Source organism: Gossypium hirsutum, chromosome A01 (assembly GCF_007990345.1).
Source record: "Gossypium hirsutum isolate 1008001.06 chromosome A01, Gossypium_hirsutum_v2.1, whole genome shotgun sequence".
NCBI classification, from domain to species: Eukaryota; Viridiplantae; Streptophyta; class Magnoliopsida; order Malvales; family Malvaceae; genus Gossypium; species Gossypium hirsutum.
The window spans coordinates 17,828,800-17,838,231 of record NC_053424.1 but is presented as its reverse complement, the minus strand read 5'-3'; the positions used below and the strand labels follow the sequence as shown (position 1 = coordinate 17,838,231).

At 39.4% G+C, this 9,432-nt stretch overlaps 1 non-coding gene across 1 annotated transcript; it reads right to left on the bottom strand.

The window, feature by feature from the left end:
* Nucleotides 1-2,053: 2,053 nt before the first annotated feature.
* LOC121208384 (small nucleolar RNA R71) lies at nucleotides 2,054-2,159 on the bottom strand. Its single transcript, XR_005903392.1, has one exon. It is a non-coding gene; the product is annotated as a small nucleolar RNA R71 (small nucleolar RNA).
* Nucleotides 2,160-9,432: the final 7,273 nt, after the last annotated feature.

Here is a 9,432-nt window from a genome sequence, read left to right as displayed (position 1 = left end):
AAGCTTACTATGATCTGTAGGTGTGGTTGGCCGAATATTGTAAGGGGTTAATATGTAGTTTGTATTTGAATAGTTAGATTAACGTGTTAGTAATCCAATTGTAGGCGGTTCGTGTGTGGATCTTGTCAGCATATCGTCGCAAATAGGTGTGTAACTGACACCCTCTCATAGACTAGATTTGCAAAAGCCGAAAAGCCGAAATGCCGAAAAGTCAGTATTTTGGGAATTTGCGAGTGTGCGAATGCTCGTAAGATAGTTGGGTTTGTATATTTGGTAATCTAAAGTAATAAACTGCAGTACGCGCGATTTCGTACATTTTGATAATTTGGGCTTAATGGGCCAAAGATCGGGTTCATGGGCCAACGGGCCCAATTCAGTAAATATGTGCGGTAAATGTTCTGATAGTACGTAAATAGTTAGGATATGCATGAAAACCCTAAAATTAGCTAAATTACTATAATACCCCTATGTATGGAAAATTACTGTTATACCCCTAGGTGCAAAATTACCGTTATACCCCTAGGGTTAATTTTGACTGAAAAGCATGACGATCTGATTCTGTATGATGTATGCCATGATTATATATCTGTTGCATAGGGACATGGGTTATATTATGGAGGAAGCGTTCTGGTGGCTATGCCAGAAATATCTGATCTGGTGGCTCTGCCACATATATCTGTTCTGGTGGCTCTGCCACGATTATCTGTATCTGGTGACTCTGTCACATTATCTGTTCTGGCAGCCATGCTGCAAATTCTGTGGTGTGTAGCGGTTGGGTGGGTCGAGTTGTCTTCCCACACGGTGTAAGGTTGGTACGGGGGTGTATACGATTGGATATGGTTGGGTTTCTGCATAAACATGTAATATCTGTTCTGTTATGTTATGGGCCTATGGGCTTTATTTTGAATTCTGTTCTGGGCTAAGGCCAACTTATTCTATTTCTGTGGTTTAAGCTGATATAGGCTATGGTTGGGTTAATTTACACACTGAGTTTCCCCAAACTCACCCCTTTTATTTTCATCCACGCAGGTAATCCCCAACCATAGTGGGCTTGGAGCTGTGAGGGAATTCAGAGTGGCCACCTGTTCTGAAAGTTTGATTTTCTTCTGGTGAACTGGACATCCTTTTATTTACGTTTGAAGTTTTGGGTTTTTAAATGTAATAAGACCGCTTATTTATTTTTGATGGTTTTTTTATATGTATTACTAAGATAGGTAATACTTATTTTAACTGTTGAAATTGGATAGCTTTAGGGCGCGTTTTCAAAAACAACAGTTGATTTCAAAATAACACGACAACAAGCAAAGCTTCCGCAATGAAAGTATTTTCCAAAATTAATCACTTTTCCTAAAAATGACTTAATCAAATCGGTTTCCTAGAAATATCCATGACGTTAAAGTGTGGCAATGGCGGTATGCATGTCTAGGATTGGATCCAAAGGGAGCTTGATACTTAAGCAGTCCGATGGACTCACCACCTCTTTTCTGGTTTCCTACCTGGTGCACAGCTTCCATTCACTTTAACCTATAATGAAATTATCTTTTAAAACACTAAGTAAGTTTTTCTGGTTCAACAATATAAAATATTTTGAATGCTTCGATGTGGCATGTCAGATCCGGTCATAACGTCTGGGCCGGGTTTGGGGTGCTACATCCTGTGATTGCTGTTAATCAGAATCCTGCTCTATGCAATATGTATGATTATGCTAAACCTTCTTTAACAGGAACTGAATCGAGTATAGTTAGACCTGCTGTGGCTGCAAATACTTTTGAACTTAAACCTAACACCATTCAAATGATCCAACAATTTGTTCAGTTTGATGGTTTGCAGGATGAAGATCCCAACGCTCACTTGGCAAACTTTTTGGAACTATGTGATACATTTAAAATTAATGGCGTTTCTGATGACGCCATTCGCCTTCGGTTATTCCCTTTTTCATTGAGAAACAAAGCTAAACAGTGGTTGAATTCGTTACCATGAGGGTCAATCACTACTTCGGAACAAATGAACGAAAAGTTTTTATTAAAATACTTTTTGCCGGCTAAAACGGCTAAACTACATAATGATATCTCTTCTTTTGTGCAGATGGGTTTAGAAACACTCTACGATGCATGGGACAGATACAAGGCCCTCTTGAGAAGATGCCCTTACCATGGGTTACCACTTGGCTACACGTTCAAACATTTCATAATGGCCTGAATCCTTACTCGACAAATGGTTGACGCAGCCGCTAGTGGGACTATCAATAATAAAACACCTGAAGATGCTTATGAATTTATAGAAGAGATGTCACTGAATAATTATCAGTGGCAAGTCATGAGGACAAAGTCAACAAAAGAAGCTGACGTTTGTAATGTTGATTCAGTCACCATGCTCTCTAATCAGGTAGAACTCTTGAAGAAGAAAATTGATGGTTTTCTTAGTTCTTCACAGGTTCACCCAGTAATGCAGTGCGAAGCAAGTGGAGGTGGATCGAGCAATCTAGGGTACCCACCCTAAGGCCATAATATGGAGAACGAGCAGTTAAATTACATGGGTAATAATCCTCGATCTCAAAATAATCCTTATAGTAATACTTACAATGCAGGTTGGAGGAACCACCCAAATTTCTCATTGGGAGGCCAAGGGAACCAGGAACCACCACCACCTCCAGGCTTCCAACAACCACCCTACCAACAAGAGAAAAAGCCGAACCTTGAGGAGATGCTAACAAAATTCATCTTAGTGTCAGAAACTCATTTTCAAAATACCGAGAAAGCACTTAAAAATTAACGAGCATCGATCCAAGGGCTCGAAACTCAGATAGGTCAACTCACTAAATTGATATTTGAACGACCATAAGGTAGCCTGCTGAGTAACACTGAATCTAACCCAAGGGAGCAAATCAATGCCATTACCATTCAAGATGAGGAATGGTTAGTTGCACCTGAACCAGAATCGAGGCAAGAAACAGTGGTAAGTAAAGGTAAGGGTGAGGTGGACCATAATGGCTAGAAACCGGTAAGTAAAGAATACAAACCTTGTGTGCCATACCCAAACGTGACAAGGAAAGACCGCACAAAAGAACAATTCGGTAAATTGCTTAAATTATTAAAGAAGTTACATATTAACTTACCGTTTATTGAAGCTCTTTTGCAGATTCCAAACGCAGTCAGTTTCTTAAAAGAGCTTTTAACAAATAAGCAGAAGTTGGATAAGGCATCGCATATGGAACTAAATGTAGTTTGGTCAGCCATACTATAGAATAAGCTGGCCAACAAATTAAAAGATCCAGTGAGTTTTATGATTCCCTGTTTAATTGGTAGCCTAGATGTAAATAATGCTTTGGCTGATTTATAGGCTAGTATCAATGTCATGCCTTACAAAATGTTTAAGCAACCAGGTCTTGGGAAACCCAAACAAACTAGGATGAGTATTCAATTAGCCGATAAAATAATCAGATTTCCTAGGGGGATTATTGAAGATGTACTCGTTAAAATAGACAAATTTATATTCCTAGTTGATTTCGTTGTTCTAGACATAGAAGAGGATAGTAACGTTCCTTTAATTTTAGGGAGGCCCTTTTTAGCAACCACTAGAACAATAATTGATGTTGGCACAGGTGAACTCACGTTTCGTGTGGGAGACGAAATAATCACCCTTCAAGCTCGTAATTTGAGTAACACATCAAAAATTAAAGGTGGTTGTATAAATCATTCTACTAAAACTGACCATGTGGTGCAACCTACTTTGCAGGAAATAAGTTCGGAGAACCTACACGAGCAATGTTCAAGCAACAACAAAGGACCTATCTATGAAGAACGAAGGCTACAAATCGAGGAACAAGATAAATGGCGGATACAGAAACTGAGAACACCTAATAAACTGAAATCGAGCCAGGACGAGCTCAATACATCACCAAATCAACTTAAGGTTGGAGACACAGTACTACTAGATGCAACAGATCCTCGCATTACCACTTCTAAACCTAATGAAGAAATTCCTCTCACGGTACTCAGTATTTTCCTATATGGTACAGTTGAGGTAATTCACCCCAAATTCGAAACTTTTAAGGTAAACAATACTCGTCTTAAACCTTATACTGATAAAGTTGATAGCAGGGATGAGGAGTGTAAACTCCTCGAGCCACCATGATCACACACCAGAGAGGTAAGGCAAGCTTAGACTATAAATAAGCGCTTCTCGGGAGGCAACCCGAGCACTAACAGTAATGATTTATTTAAATTCTAGTTTTTCACATATAACCTCCTAACTGAGTCTTGAAACACAGGGTTTTCCCATCCACACAGCCAGGCACACGAGTGTGCCTTAGGCCGTGCACACACCACAGGAGGAGACACGGCCGTGCGGTACGGCCGTGTGAAAACAGAGCGAAAATTTTTCCCCTATACGGGATGTGATAAGTCGCCACTTCTTTGTGATACGACCGTGGGCGAAATTGCCAAACCAACACGGGCGTACGACATGCCCATGTTTTGAAACCGTGGGTGAACCTGTCAATTTAGCACGGGTGTTCGACATGCCCGTGCCCAGCCCCCGTGGTCAACACTGTCAAACTAACACAGGCATGGGCTATCATACATGGGCGTGGGGGCAGCGAGTGAAGCAAGACACGGCCATGCAACACGGCCGTGTGCACCCACACGCCCAAGGAACACGGGAGTGGTACGAATGTCAGACGCGTCTAAATTTAAAAATAGTGAAACACAGGGGAAAAAATTAGGGCACACGGGCGTGCCCCACGGTTGTGTGCCCCAAAATCTATATAAAACCCTCATTATTCATCATCCTCCTCCACAAAACACTGCTTCCACAAGCCCTACCTGCCACGCCCGTGCGTCGCCTACAAGACTGTTTTCGACGACCCAAGCTTCTCTCTTTTACATTTGTTTACTTTTTTTCACACTATTTTCTTTAAATATTTTTCCTATTTTATGATTTCTCTGATCCATTTGACTATTTCATGATTTCTCTGATCCATTTGACTATCTTAAGTGAATATTCATAGTAGAATAATAATACTCATGCTTGTCATTAAAGAATAGTGCCATTTTTCATACTACATTCATCCATTTTTCTCGTTTCCATGGATTTTATGCTTACCCACATGCACTCATGCACTAGATATTACCGTAGCATTATTCTTATTGTCCTATTTTAATAACTTATTATATTTGCTTTAGTTGTTTTAGTTTTGTTTACTGAATCTAGTACATGAGTCTCATGAAATATTCCTATTTAGTTTTGTTTTTCCATGCTATTCTTGGGACATATTGGTTGAACTTTGACTTTTCAATGCAGATATACAATGTCATCCTCAATTGGTAAGAAGACTGCTGTCCCTGCCTCGAAGAAAAGGAAAGGAGTAGCGTCATCCTCGGGTCCTACTACGAAGATTAGGCACCCTTTCCTCGAGTTCCCCTTGGAACCCCAGTAGGAGCTATTTCAGATATTACGGGCCGACCCCTAAGTGTGGGCCGCTGCATTGACTGGGCCACACTTGAAAAAATTCAGATGGCTGACGCGGTCTGAGCCCTCTTGACGACTGAACCGTGGGGGCTCTTCTTTGAGATCATCGAGCAGACATAGCTCGACTTTCCATCTCCAAGTCGTCATGACAAACTTCGATGATCCTGGAATGGTCCAGTTTTACCTTAGTGGTCTAGTGCGCCAGTTGAGCGTACCCGAGTTCGGAATTGCACTAGGGCTGTACACGGAGGAGTTCATGGACGACAATAAACTCGACACCCTCTACCGTCACATCCACTACTCTCCCTCAAAGTATTGGAAGGACCTCATCCCTGCCTCGGCCTCCTATGATCTTAGTCGCTCTAAGGCATCGGCTCTCGCCCCATCCTTGCGATACCTACACGCTATCTTGGCCCACACTCTGACGGGACGATGAGAGAGCACTGGCGTCAACACTCATGACGCCTATTTCCTATGGAGTATGGCGAACGGGCACGTCTTCAACTTTGCCTACTTCATCGCCCTCGCCATCCGCCATCAAACGGAGCAACATAGGAGAGGGTTCATCTCTATCGGGCCCTATGTGACTCGATTGACATGATACTTTGGGCTCCTCAACACAGCAGCACAATCATCTTTCCTAACTCTCATTGGCCATATGTCCCCATAGGGCATCTCAAGCACGCTAAACACGAGGATGATCAAGAAACGACGTGGCACCTACCCTCTTTAGTACCGCCCCGTCCAGTCCACCGAGAAGGAGGACCCAGAGGACATTACTGATGATGTCCCTCCACGTCATGAGGACCCGCTGTCTCGGCCACAACCCATCCATCGTCCAGTTCATGCGGCGGATTCATACTCTGACATCTCTGAGCGCCTTACACGATTTGAGCAGTAATGTTTTCAGTGCTTTGATCACGTTGATGCGACTCTACATCAGATTTTTCAGCAGTTTCACATCTCATCGCCACCACCACCTCACGAACCATCCGGCGGTGACGATATTGAAAAACTTTTTATTTATTATTTATTATTTTTACTTTTATCTTTATTTATCTTATTTAAGTACTTTTTATTTCATTTTCCTTTATTATTATTTTAATTTTAGTTTCTATAATTTTTATTGAATAATTTATAGTTTCGGCTATTTCATTATGAGTAATTATGCTTCCTTTATTTCCTAAAAAGTTTCTGATTCTATCACAGTTATAAAGAGCTCTAAAGCTCATCATCGCATAGGAACTAAAAACTCCACTAGCAAAGGTTCTCCACAACTGCCATGTCCTGCTCAACCACGACCATAGCTACCACTAGATATAATATTCTTTTGGTGCAGGACTTATCGACTAATGAACCTCTACCACCACCAGAGTATCCTCCTTCACTCTCATCATTGTCTTGGCCGATTATTCTCTATAACTCCAAATCAAGGAGTTCATTCATCATTCAGGAAGTTTCACTTCTCTTCCTATCTTATGATTATTTATCTATATTTTTCAATATATCTATCTTTGTACATTGAGGGCAATGTACATCTTAAGTGCAAGGGGTCTTTCATATCATCATTAGAAATCCCTGAATTTTACATTGTTCTCATGTGAATCACTCATATCACTATTAGAATGAATTTTAATTAATTTATGATTTTTATTGATATGCCTTGAATTAAAACATAGGCATTTATGCATTGATTGTTTAAACTTTAAGGCATTAGGGAATCAAGTATGATAAGTTGATTTTTGAAGAATTATAAACTTTTAGGTTGTTTCCCTAAGTTTAGGTATTATCGTGAGTTGAAATTCACAAGTTTAAACATAAAAAAGCCATAATTTTTGTGAGATCTTGAGCGTTTAGAGAATATTTTATTTCTTTCATGCTCACTTTCATTATGAGTGCGTCAGTTTTGATTTGTTATTCTAGAACTTGCTTGATTATGCATGTCAAGACCACACCATTTGAGTTGATATGTCAATATGATAAAGGCACTTAGGTTTAACCCACTCACTCCATAAAAGCCTACCTTTATAATTAACCCTTAGTGAACCCTTTTTAGCCTAACAAGCCACTAATTGATTTACCCTCAATATTAACTAATAACCCATTATTGTTGAAATCCCCTAATTTGATCCTTATTTTTGTCGAGATTTGATTTGAACTAATTGCTTAGCTATGTTTTGCTCTTCTATGTATTTTACTTGTTCTTAAAAAAAACTTCAACATATATTAGTAGTAATTTGTCATTTTTGAGCTTGAGTGTTAATTCCATATTCTGAGAAGAAGCTCACTTGTATTCAACTAATGACTGGTTATTTTCTAGCTAGATAATTTTTCAATTCAATCTCGATTGTAACCTTTTCTTTCAGCTTGTGACCACACACCCTAACCAAAGCCACATTACAACCTTCTAAAAGACCTTTTTGATTGATGTATCAGCTCAATTTATAGTGGTGGAGATTTGATTTTCAAGCAAGCCTATGGCAATAGCTTTTCATATAGACTAATGAGTGCTTTAATTGATGTCCTTAAACATCTTGAGTGATTTGAGTGAATCTTTAGTGAGGATGTTAAACTTTGTGATATTTTGATCAAAGATAATCACTTAGATAAAGGGAGACACCTATGTTTTCGTGATAAAATAATCAACTTGGAATGTTTGAAACTTTGATGTACTTTTAGTTGAATTTTCAATGTATGAATACTTATGGATTATTTTGAGATATTATTGATAGGGATTATAAATTGAGAAGAATTTATTTTGATTGTGAGTTGAGGATTTTGCTTGAGGACAAGCAAACGCTTAAGTGTGGGGGTATTTGATAAATTGTAATTTATACATGTTTTTATCCCATGCTTAGCACATTTATGGATGGTTTCTCCTTAGATTTGGTGTATTCGATGCTCCTAATTCTTTAATTTCATGTTTTATACTTAGGGGAGTATAGGAGAGTAAAAATAGTGAGAAACGGGCCGAAAACGGAGAAAATGGACCCAGATGGGAAATCAACATAGCTTGGACTTCCTTACACGGGCGTGTCATACGGCCGTGTCCCTTTGGCAGGATCGAAGCACGACTTACACGGGTAGACTACACGCTCGTGCCTATTCAATAGCCTTGACCACGGGCTAGAGTAATCGCACACGGGCGTGTCCCTGTAGAGCCCAAGTATAACCTATTCGGAAAAGGCCAATTTTGAGGGCTCTTAGGCATTCTAAAGCCTATTTAAACACCTAAGGAGGCACTTAGGAGGGGGACACGGAGTAGGAAGCAAGGAATTACTCAAGAAAAGCCGATTGATCCATCTCAGAAGCCGGATTCATCATCAAGACTGAAGATCTCCCTTCAAGTTCCTTCAGGAGTTTTGGGTTTTCTTATGTTTCGTTATCTTTATGCTTTTGAGATGTTTTCTTTCATAAGTATGAACTAAACCCCCTAAATACCTAAGGGGAATGAAACCTAAGACGGATCTTGTTATTATTATCTGGATTGTATGATAAATATTTGACTTGTTCTTAATTCTTGTTTTAATATTCCAGGATATTGATTCAAGTTAATGCTCTTATTCAGAGGAGGAATAGACCCTGTCTAAGAGTAAATTTTTCATAATTAAGTGGAGTTGATTGCACCCCTAGAGATAGGGTGACAAGATTTTGTCGGATTAGGGTGAAACCTAATAAGGGGATCCATAGATTGATTTAATGCAACACTAGGTGTTAATTAGAAAGATATTTCAATTAATCAACCTAGGGTTAGACGTCATTAGTCTCGAGAGAGATAATAATATAACTTAGGGATTTCTACGGATCAAGTAAAATGAATAAATAATCTGATTCAGAGTCAAATAACAAGTGAAGTCCAGGTGGATTTTTCCTTAGGTATTGTCTTAATCAATCCCAAATTTTCCCAAATTTTCCCAAATTTTCTTTATGTGCATTCTTAATTTAGTATTTAGTTTAGATAAC